General features: G+C 40.1%; 1 protein-coding gene across 1 annotated transcript in view; it reads right to left on the minus strand.

The window, feature by feature from the left end:
• Positions 1-2,543: 2,543 nt before the first annotated feature.
• Positions 2,544-12,221, minus strand: part of cnih3 (cornichon family AMPA receptor auxiliary protein 3) — an 83,490-nt gene continuing 73,812 nt past the window's right edge. Inside the window, exon 7 of the mRNA XM_038727803.1 lies at positions 2,544-3,749. The gene's annotated coding sequence lies outside the window, so the exon portion shown is untranslated. The remainder of the gene's footprint in view (positions 3,750-12,221) is intronic.

Below are 12,221 nucleotides of genomic sequence, written 5' to 3' on the forward strand. Positions count from 1 at the left end.
GGGAAGAGAACCCAAACAGAGGGAGGTGCGAGGAGGAGGTACAGGAGGGGGACTAGTCCAAATACAGTACGTATAGTGATCACGGTTACAGAATATTTCCCATACAAATGCTGTTTAAATCATTTGCAAATAATCAAGTAGTCTGCTACAGTGTTTAATTTGGGGTCTTTCATACATGACATCATATGGGGGAAAAAATAAATACATTATATATGTTTGTTTTCAATAAGCACTGAAACCACCTAGCTGTGGCTTTTTAGCCTATCTGCACTACTGATCATTTGAACTACAGTGAGCTCTATTTTAGGTACTCCATTACTATATTATTGTTTTTGAAAAGCCTTTGAAACAGCAGTACAGTAAGTCAGTAAATAGTGAAGCTGTTTGTTTCATTGATTTATATCCCTGTAATAAGGGATAGATGGTAATCTACATGAGAAATGAAGAAAAAGAAGAAAGATCTTATATACAGACGTGATCACTTTAAGAAGTTTCCGCTGTCCATCCCTGTCAGTCAGCACACACACACACACACACACACACACACACACACACACACACACACACACACACACACACACACAGTGAGGGGGCAAAAGGTCAGCAATGTGTGTCTGGTTTAATTATGATGAAATATATGGCAGCAATGTGGACAGCACCCAGGTGCATACTGGGAAGACAGGCTGTCACCAGTCTGTCAGTGCCTGTCTGCCACAGCTCTGACACACGCTCGCTCACCTGTGCGCACACGCACACACACACACACACACACACACACACACACACACACACACACCTTCTCTCTCTGTGTGGATTTTGAGTTGCATTACATATTGAGAATATACATGTTGATTCTTCAAGCATTAGCAGTCAAATGTAGCCCACCTCCTTCCTCCCTTGTTCCCATGTGGTGAATATGCATCTCCTGCACAAGGAACATTAGCACATAAAATTTGAAAAAGTATGATGAGTGGAGTTGTACATGTACGAATATGTACACCAAATCTTTGCTTTTAAAATAGTTTTTATTTCATAAACAATATCTCAATTCAACTTCAGCCAGTCACATACACAGTAAAGATGGAAAAGAAAAGAAAAGAAAATGGTTGAATTAGAATAAGAAAAAAAACCCCAACAAGAACTGAGCATTCATGTCTGCTCCTTGAGTAGCAGCTTATGAAGTCCGCTCATTGTGTGAAGAAGATGCCGAGACCTAAAGAGTGCTCCACATGGAAGTTGCAGGTTCAAGCACCCGCCCTGGTGAAATATCTGTGAGCAAAGAAAATGAATTCATTACAGCTACAGGGATGAGGATCTGTAGCCGAGCCTGACTTTTCACCTCTGACCTGCATATGGATGGGAGCAACTATCTTTCTGGGAACCATTATACAGTAGTATTTCAATTGGCACTCGAAGTTAAGGATGTCCCATTGTCCCGGGGACAATAAAAATAGCACCTGGGACGCAAAGATATGGTGTCTGGGACAATTCTTCTCTTCTAGAAAAACGTATCATTACAAATGAAATTATTATGATTATGCGTCACGGCATATGTATCAGTTTAATTTTTACGTGTTCAAATTCGAAAGATTTGAGGAGGCACCGACACGCTCTATGCTACATCACCCGTCTTCTTACACACACAGCAGTCATAATAAAGAGGGACCAGTGTTGCTAACCTGGTGACTTTCTCACTAGGTGTAACAACTTTTCAGAGCCTTTTAGGGACTTTATTGCTAAAAACGCGATTAGCTAATTTAGTGACTCACTCAGACCCTCAGGAAATAGGTGAGAAATATATTCAAATATATTATACTGTAATTCATTCCCATGCATGTGGCTCAGAGATTCTTTCCCTCCCTCCATCTCTGGATAAGGGTGTTCCTATATCTTGTAAAAATTTAAATAGTTTTTTTTATCTTCACCTGCCCTTTGTTGATTTTTATGTATTACTTTTTTACTTCAAATATGTGATGTCCCCGTAGTGAGTTTGTGGTTACTTGGCTAAATAATAATAATGTTCAAAGTGTGTGTATGTAAATGTCCATAGGCGCATACCAATCAGAAACAGGTTTCCATTTGCGCTGCAGTTTGCAGTGATGCAAAAGTTAGAAAAAAAACGAGAAATAGTAATTCAACCTAAGAATAAAAGATAATAAATACTGATTGGAGCAAAACACCAAAGTTGATTTCCATTTTTTATTCACATAAAAGTGCAGGGAACTTACTCCTGGAGTCAATGAAGTGACGCGAGTTACTGAAACAGTTACTAAAGTAAGTTAAAGTTATTTAACTATTGTTATTATGTAGAATGGAAAAAAAAAGTCAAAAGTCAAACTTCAATTTGGGACAATGCTTATTAAGTCTGGGACTGTTCAAAGTAGAATTCGGGACAGTTGCGGGACACTGAGGACAAATGTGACTTTCAAGCCCCAATCTCCATATTCTCAGACAGCTCAGACAGTTTCTCATATATTATTTGCATCATCTGCTACATTTGCTTTTTATTCAAATCAGAGAAGACAAAAAAGATTTATGCTGGGCACCTTTCTCATCCTCTGCTTTATTCTCTGCTCATGCTTATCATGGTGTGGTTACATTGGAAAATAATATGTCGTTTAAGATCGTAAGAGCAAGTCATCAAATCATCAAATAGACATAAATAAATCAATTTAAATACTGAAAACACAACATTTTGGTCCATGGTGTAAATGGAGCTAGAAAAGATTCACATTGTCTCCCCAGCTTCAAATAGGGCTGGATAGTTCTTTACATGTTGGAAGACCTTCACCTGTGTGGCTAGACTATCACAAATTATCTCTAATATATAGCCAGATATTGCCAGATATTGTGCAAGATCAAAGTCACTATTTGTGCAAAGAATGTGTGCTCCTCTACTATAAAAGCTTTGACAGGTGTCAGTTTTTAGTTTGAGTTTTAGAAAAGTTTCCCACAATAGAACGACACTAGGACAACATTAAGAAGGCATTTGCTGTATAGAACTCCTTTTGCCTTAGATTAACTCAATTAGAAATGCTTTTTATTAAAGAATACACCAAAATGCACACGTCACAAAAGCCATTCACGTAATGTTAGAAAGATAACCCACAGGCCATGGAACGGTTGTCTGTACAGTGTGATCCGTCCATCCACTCGTTCATCTATCCCTCATTAGTGACTCACCGGTGAAGCTAAGGTTGGTGAGGCGTTGAGGGGGATCGACTGTGGGTCGGTCGGTGAGCTGTGCTGGGCTGGACAGTGCTTCACCATGCTGTGCCTGAGACAAACTGTGCAAACGCTACTGTGCTCTTCGTCCTCTGGGCTACCAGTGCTGCTACTGTACAGTAAGTACGGTATCACTCCAGGGGAGGCTGTGGAGATGTGTGAATGTGTGTGTGTGTGTGTGTGTGTGTGGTACAAACGTTGGCCAGGCAGTGATTAACTCGGGTCTCTCTGTGACCAGTCAAATTGTAAACAGGAGTTAGTCAGTCAGTTTTTATGTACAGTCGGGCATAAAACATGTACTTCCTTCTTAAGGAGACGAAGCAGAAAAGATGCTTTGAAGCCCTGTCGAGTTCGTTGTTTGGCTTCTCTGCGAAAAATGTTTTTTTCATTCTCGTCTTCACTTTTAAATTTCCTGTCTTTCAATTCTAGACGAAACAGCGTCAGTCTGTGTTTCCAGAGGTTTTTTGTTTCTCTCCAGTTGCTGATAAATCAGTTGTTATGAGGTAACCAAGGAGTAGATCATACTGAAACACAAGAAGAAGAAACAGGTAGTAGGATGTGATTGGACAGCCAGGCAGACGGTAAAAGTGAAAATTACACACTTTAAATCATCTAATGGCCTGTTAGATGCATCCAGATAAAGCATTTGTGCACTGTGTTGTTCAAACATTTCATTGATCCATAGTTAGTTTTTCTGCTGAGTCACCGCTATAATGATGTCTCAACTGCTTGCAGATTAATGAGGAGTCTGTTGGTGTGTTTATTTTAGTTGCTGACGGCAAACTTTCATGTGTGATGTCCTTTTTGAAGCTTTTCTGTCATAATCTGCATTATTCAGAGTAATGCTGTGTCCTCACTTTTGTTTTCTGAAGGCTGAATTATGCTTCTCCATCAAAGTGCTGTAGTATTGCACGTACAGTCAGGTCCCACCATAGTTGACCTGCACAGTTACGTTTTTTTGTCACCTCTGCCATGGGAGCAACACTGTGATTGGTTGCATTACAGGAGTATTAATAATCAATGGCTTAAAGCAAGATTATGTAACGTTTGTCAAAATAAATCTTCCATTAACAAATGAAAAGATAAATTCATAAGCAATCAAACTCAGCCTTGATCACTTCAATTTGTTCATGGGTTTTGCTTCTACAGCCTTACTTGGTTTGGTATGACAAGTAGCTTAGAGTGGCTAATTAGCTAATGTAAGCAAATATGAGATACTGTATATTGCCATTTGATGACTTAATGAGTCTGCCCTTATTGACCCTTTGCTAAGCCACGCCCCCCTTGGTTACTATTGCTAAGTCCGACAAACTGTCCGACCTGTCGGACTTTTAGCACGGCGCTGCCACAGTCTATTACTGCACTCCCTGGAGAAATATTGTCTCATTTTTGGAAAAAGCGGAAAGGAAAAAAAGGACAGTTTTGCAGTTGCATAGTGCACTTGAAGGTTGTATTCGGGCTGTCAAACATAAAAATACAGACAGAAGCTAAAGCCTACCGATCACAGAGTAACTTAAAATTTAACCACCGTATTAACTTAACTGGCTATTGAGAAAGAGGACAACAATATTAAGGATCAACAGTGTTCCTGTACAGCTGGGTAGGTCTCTATTCACTATTGCAATCATTACAAAGCAGAACAGTAGGGCTTTACAATGTTACATTCACTAGTAAGTTTGATAGCTAACTAACATTACATTAGGAACATTCCATAGCTACATTTTTCTGGATTTGTTTTAGGTTTTGGAAAGAGAATACATCTTACTGTTTCTTTCAACTTCTCTGGGTAGCAACTGTAACTATTACAAGTGCCCCAGGAACAGTGTTTGACCAGATCTTGGAAAACTCTTTTTTGCAAACGTGTCCGCAGGTGGAGCGCAGCCATGAAAGTGTCGGACCTCAGTTAGAGCTAATCCTATACTGCACTGTGATTGGATTGCTGCGTATTTGGTGCATGGCTTAGTGAAGGGTCAATTGTGATACTCTAAGCAGGCGTTCAGACTAAAACAGCCCTGCACTAAAAAAACTGGCTGTGTTGGTGGGGGGTTGCAGGTGAGACATAGAAATACGAACCAGTCCTGTTCGAGTAATTGTTGTGTAGTAATGTCTGATAGAACTCAATGTATTATATTGTATGTATGTTAATGTCTGTACTGTCTCTATCCTCTCACCGTCTGTGGCTGCAAAAACACTTTCAAAAACAAATCTCATTCCGTCTGAATGCACCTTTACAGACTCCTCTCATCCTTCTCTACACACTCTACGCAACTCACAGACAAATCATTGTACCGTGTCAATAATTAATCATCATTAATCACTGTTACATTAATCACTATTTGAGAAAAAATAAAATGCCTAACATTGTTTTAATGGATTTAAGTCTTATTATCTGCAACTACAGTAACACACATTGGCTGAACAGGATCCTTCTTCGTAGTTCCAAATACAGAATTCACTAGTATTGCTTGTCCAGGTGGAAGTTGCAGGTTCAAGCACCCGCCCTGGTGAAATATCTGTGAGCCAGAAAATGAATTCATTACAGCTACAGGGTTGAGGATCTGTAGCTGAGCCTGACTTTTCACCTCTGACCTGCATATGGAAGGGAGCAACATCTCTCTGGGAATCGTAGTGGCTTTAATTTAGCTAATAAGGAAAATCACAATAGTGAGTCCTAACCTAAGTTTAAAATGCACAAAATGATATAAGAACATATACTGAACAAACCATCTTTATATACAGAGCTGTAAAGGCAATAAGTTACACATGAAATTGTTACGATCTTGCCTTTTCACTGTTACCATTGTGTTAATGTAAAAAAAACCAACAACCATAATTTCTCCATTAATTGTCTTAATTTCTTAATACATTTTTAGGTTTTTACCATGGCCTAAAAATGTAAAAACAACACTCCTTCCTGGCATGTTTGTGCTGTTTTACTCAAAAAAGACTGCAGCTGTGGAAAGGTTACTGAATGCAAAAGAAAAAGCAAAAGCTGATGAGCATCATGTAATGCAATGAACATGTACAAAACAAGCTGTAAGACACACGTCACTGCAAAGGGATTTCACCACAATACTGTTTTTGTTTAAGTAAACCATTAAAAGAGATGAGCTTCAGCCCTGATGTGATCAACATACTATATATATTTTTGACCAAAGGCACAGTGATCTGTGATGTTCACCTGAAAAAAAGGGAACAATAAAGGATTACATGAAACAGTGTCAGACAAAATCACAGATTGGGGATTCAACACTTGTGTCGCTGAGCTGTGACTTGACAAGAACAGATTAGCGCCTTGTTGACAGTAACTAATGCTCCCAAACGTTTGTGTTCATCCCTGAGGCCTTTTGGAGCTCCTAACACCTCCGTTAATCTCTGCTTGTGAAAAGACTGCAAGTTCACTCTGTTGCCTCATGAATATCCATGGACAGAGATAAAATGTGAGACAAAGGGAGACAGGAGAAGATACTGTGAGGGGAGAGGCAGACAGATCAAGCATAAAACCTCCTTGATCTCCTCCCACTAAAACAAATGAGAACTGGCTTTGTCATTAATATATTAGATTAAATTTGATTAAACTGTCTCCCATGTTTTGGATTTTATTGGAAGGAACATGCAGTATCTTGGTGTAGGACATCTGTGCAATATTTTGGTGTAAGGTGTCTGTATGAAGGCATTATTGGAGCAAAACAACTGAGCACCTGTGAAAGTTGAATTTGTAGCAGATAGTGTTCTACAATATCTTCTACTATTTGTAGAAACAGTCACATGTGTATCAGTAAGTTTAAAGTCACAGAGAGAAAAAAGACTTTAGGAGTTGCAAAAACACTTTTATTTTCTCTCACACAAGCACAACAGTTACACCTTCTCTGATTCTTCATTGCAGGCGCACAAATTCTATTCTACGAATCACAAATGAAGACGCTCACACACTCACAATTTTACTTACAACAGTTGTTGCAGTGAATATGGTGCAAAAGGCAATTTTCACACCCGTGTAAAAAATGTTAAGTCATGGCCACAATGTGCACATCTGCAGATCAGTATGTGAATTCATGCAGTACGAGTAGCACACCTGGGGCCGTATTACAGAAACTTCCTAACCGGCAGATCCTATCCTAACTGCTTGGTAACCATGGTAATAATGGTTAGGAACTGATTTAGCAAAAAGGCCATTACAGATTAACAGTTCCTAAGTCAATGTTCCTTTCCTAATTTTAGATACAGGACAGAAGCATCCTGACTTCGTAAAATCTTAAATGAAGTTTCCTAACTTTAGGATAACTGTTGAGCTGTCCTAACTTTTACTTTACTTTTCCACCAGGTAGTGTTTGCTAACTCGTTTAATCCACATGGTTGCTCTTTAATTGCTTTTACAAAATCAACAGAATGTCAACAAGCGGAACTGATTCTACTGATGTGTTATATGAAAAACACTGGTTAGTAGAAAGACTGTAGGAGATGTAAGATAGGCTAAAGTCTCATTATGTAACATAATGTAAAGGCTTGATGTAACAAAAGGATCCTAATGCAAGTCTTTGATAGGAGGAGATCGTTAAATTCAAGAAATACATGAAAACATGATGACGTTATCCCGCAGCCTTTATTATTGTTTTTTTTTCCCCTTCATTATTAACTTTCCCGAGAAGAGTAGCCTACAGGTTTCTGCCGGGGTCAGTGAGGGAGCACAGGAGGAGCCACCGCCGGTTTCCTCTGTTCTTTGGACACAACAACTGCCTTTCTCTTCGTATCACTTTTCAGTGGACTTATTTTCTTTTTAACGCTCCACTGGATGCCGGTTATGCGGCGGTGACTGTGTCCGCTATTTTAGCCCACTCTCTATCTGTAATCTGCCGTGATAAGCGTTACGTGGATTTGGATTTCTCCCCGGATGTTACCAACACCTCTAAGTCATTTGACTTGAGGTTCAATGATGTTTTTGTTTCTGCTCCATTTTCAGTGCGAAACAACGGCCGTTTAGCTCGGGAGATGAGATAAGTGGCATCAGTTGCTAGGTAAGAGACATAAAAGTTGATAACCAATGTTGGATTGCGTATTTAGGATTTCCTAACCTGAGATAAGATAGGATGAAGTAAGACAGGATTCCTAAAGTTAGTCAGGATTTGCTTCTCAAATACCAAATTGGGGAAAATCCTATCTTAGACTCTTCCTATCTTAACTATTTTCAAGCCTGAAATGCTGTTTTTTCACTCCCAAATGACAAGTTAGGAGTGAGCGCTCTCACTTTTGCATATGATGTGTAATCTCAATTTAAAACAATCAGTATGAAGCTTTAGACACTTATCTGTGAATAATTATCTCTAACACTCATAATGTTACTGGTCATAATGGAATATAATTCCCATAATATTTAAGATTATATGTTAATATTTCATGGCGGTGCTGCAAAATGACATGCAGACCGGAAGGGCCGAGTGTCTGCCGCTGGGCTGTCCCTCCACGCACACAGAGCTTGAAAAAACTATTGACCCTGTCAGGAGTTTTGTTTTGACAATCAATGTCAATGAAATATAATCTTCCTTAAGCTTGCTTTCAAAAATTCGACAGCAAAAGTGCATGTACAAAATGTACACACATTATTATAAAGTGCATAAAAACAAAATACTCCATAGCTACATTATTTTTGAATTCAGTTGAAACCAATGAAACAGCACTTGCTTTTAGTAGGAGTTTCAGTTTGGCTGCTTTCTCATTTCATACAGGCTATGTATGCGTGCAACAATTGTTCCCCGCAACGACAATGTATATGTCTTGCACTCTCCAAAATAATGCTTTGACTCAGTCCACTAGCATCAACCTGATTAGCTGTACTAGCTGTACGCTCAGCTCGTTGATGGTAACGTTAGCTTAAGCTCAAAGTGCTTTGATGATATTTTAATTCCATTTCACACAAGGTGCATACTGCTTTTGACTTGTCAACAGAGCCATCTGGGACTGTGTTGTTGTTCATCTCCACGGCTGCAGCAGGAGGTAGGAAGTGTCTGTGGCAGCATGACAACAAGTAAGGGTGCATCGAAGGGTCAAAATAGTAGCAGCCAAAGATCTTTTTAGCAAAGATTCTTTGGTAACAGCACCAGTGATGGTGTAAAATAAGATTGTTTGGCACACGCGATTAACGTGATTAACACAATTAAAACACGTTATGATCAGTCCTTAATCTCATCGCAATTAACGCGTTAATGCTGACAACCCTATATATATAACGGAAATCAGAGAGTGTGGTGCTCACATCTTCACAGAGACCTGCCCCATCAACTTTACATATGAAGTGCTCGGTGGGCGGTCTGTGTTCCCAGCTGTCAGCGCAAGACTTCGGCAAGATCAGAGAAGGTGTGTTTTACATCGATGATGTTGGTGCTCAAACACAGTCCAGATGGCCACTTTTTATTATCTTGTTGCTGCTGTTTAAATTCAGATGCAAATTTAAAAAATGCACTACAGAAAGTTTGTGGTGATTATGTGTATGTATATATATAAATAAGTGTATATATTGTTTTTTTTAATATGTTACCATATTTTAATATACACTTAGTGTAGATTTAAGGGACTACAAATGTTGTTTTGTTATACAATCTTGTACTGTATAATGACAAATAAATAACCATGTACTGTGTACCTATACATACTGTATGTACAGTATGTGACTAGCTGTTATATACCATCAAGGATTTCGTCATATGGAAGTGGGCGTGGTTTAATCTAAAGTAGGTTGGAAAAATGATAAATGCTTACAAAAGGCCAAAAAGTTTCTCTGATCTCTGTAGTGCCCTGCACCCCTAACTCTACAGATACACAAATCAAATTACCTCCTTATGTGGTGCAAATTGTCATTTGTGAGAGAAAAAAAGCATTTGAGACTCGTAGCGGCAGATTCAGCCAGCTGTAGTTCTTGACTTTGTTTGTGTTAGAAAAATATCTCAGAACAAATCTTTGTGAAAAAATATTCTGCAGGTGTGCAACCCACTTTGCATGAATTCACATTCTAATTTGCGGATGGGCACATTTTGTCCATGACTTAACATTTTTTATTACGGGTGTCTGAATGTGTTTTGCAGCTGTACAGCTGCAACTGTAGCAAATACACACACACACACACTCACACACACACACACACACACACACACACACACACACACACACCCTACTGTTCAGTAGTTTGATTATTAGTAGAACTTAGGAATGTTTTCCTGTTAACTTACAGTTTGGGAACCATCACAAGGTACAAGCGAGATTATTTATCATTTTACAACACAGGGTTGTAGAGCGACAATAAGTTGTAGTTTCCTTTATGGTGCTCTCAAAAACAAATGTTATAGCAAAACATTAGATGGGTAAATAAATAATAAGCCATAACTATAAAATATTTTACATGGTGAAGTGCTGAGGATGAATTAAGGAGTCTCACATCTTTAGGGAAGAAGCTGCTCTGGAGTCGTGTGTAGACAGCGGATGCGTCGCTGTCACCTGCCACACGGCAGCAGCTGTGGTCGCGGTGGGTACTGTGTTTTTGTATCCTCAGCTCTGGTCAGGCACCTCATATCTTCTGAGCAGTGTTCAACCACCGCAGAGCCCTCAGGTCCTCTCTGCAAGGTTGTTGCAAGGTTGTTTCTTCCAATTTAAAGTCTCATTGTTGCTTGAAATCCAGCCAATGATGGCGGAGTCATCCGCAAACTTCACAACAGGGTTCTTTCCATGTCAGGGACTCTAGTCATGGTGAGGGCTGATCACACAGCCCAGAGGGGCTGCGGTATCCCTGCACTTCCTTGTCCTATGTTGATGAGTTTATGTCTGATGAGTGGATATTTGCTGCATGAAGATGATTGTCCACCTGAGAGGGCTGAGATGGCGGCGGAGAACACAGAGTGATGAGCGGCTTAGATGTAAAGCTACACTAGGCAAGAGCGTAGATCCCTTGGGAGGAATAAGCCAGAGGCAATCAGGGAGATCTGCATCAACGTGCCCAGGAGTAACGTAGCAGATGAAGCTGGGTATAATATGGAGGAATACTGCCACTGGAGATAACGAGATGACATCCCCATCAGCCATAGCAGTGTCTGGTGATCTGTTGAGCAGGTGGGTTGATGGCTGGAGGCTAGGAGGAGTGAACTCGGATTTAGATACAGTAGGCAGGAGGGGAAAGGTGTTGATGGCGTTTTGGAGCGGAGCAGGACAGGCTGCTCCAGAGCAGTCGACTTATCATCTCAAATAGAGCGAAGTAGATTTGAAAAAGGGGACATGGGAACAGATGAGCGCCACATATAGCCTGCCGGTACGCAAAAAAAGTCCCAGGACGCCAAAGAGTATAAAGTAGAATTCCTGGTACCGGTTGCTCACTTCAGCACACTGCCTATTATCAAAATTCACGTGTGAAGCTGTAGTCCACCAGTGGATTACATCCCAGCAAAAATTGCTTTGTTATGTTGTCAAAGGTCCAGACGATCCAATCCATGAGTGACACCTGAATTGACAAAATAGACACTTCCATGCCTTGTCCACAGCCTACAATTGCCAATGCATTGGAACAGCGTGACACAGCGTAAGGATTTTACACTAAAGGTACCCCTCAGCGTCTGTATGAAACACCCCCGTTACCTACATTGTAGCAACACAAGGGAGGCTAACCCTACCTGTTAGCAGCTGTAGGGTTTGCCGGTCGATATTCATAAAGTCAGTGACTTTTTTAGTTTAGGTACTAACATTTCTGATGGTTGTGGTAAGGTTAGGGGCTTCGTGGGACTGTCAACACCCTTATCACGAACGTAGCTAGCTATGTTCTAGCTAACTAGCACTTCCGGGCTATTTGGGACGCCCTGGAGCGTCTCATAGAGACGCACCCGGTGCGTCTCACACAGACGCTAAAGGTTACCTTTAGCGTCAAATAACTACGCTTTGTCACTCTTTCTCAAATCGTCAGTATATGACGCCCTGAGATGAGAAATGAAATTGTACTTGATGCAGGGGTTTTATACCCATAA

This window comes from Micropterus salmoides, unplaced genomic scaffold (assembly GCF_014851395.1).
Source record: "Micropterus salmoides isolate LMB-PRFRI ecotype aquatic unplaced genomic scaffold, ASM1485139v1 Ms_hic_scaffold_18, whole genome shotgun sequence".
In the NCBI taxonomy this organism is placed as follows: Eukaryota; Metazoa; Chordata; class Actinopteri; order Centrarchiformes; family Centrarchidae; genus Micropterus; species Micropterus salmoides.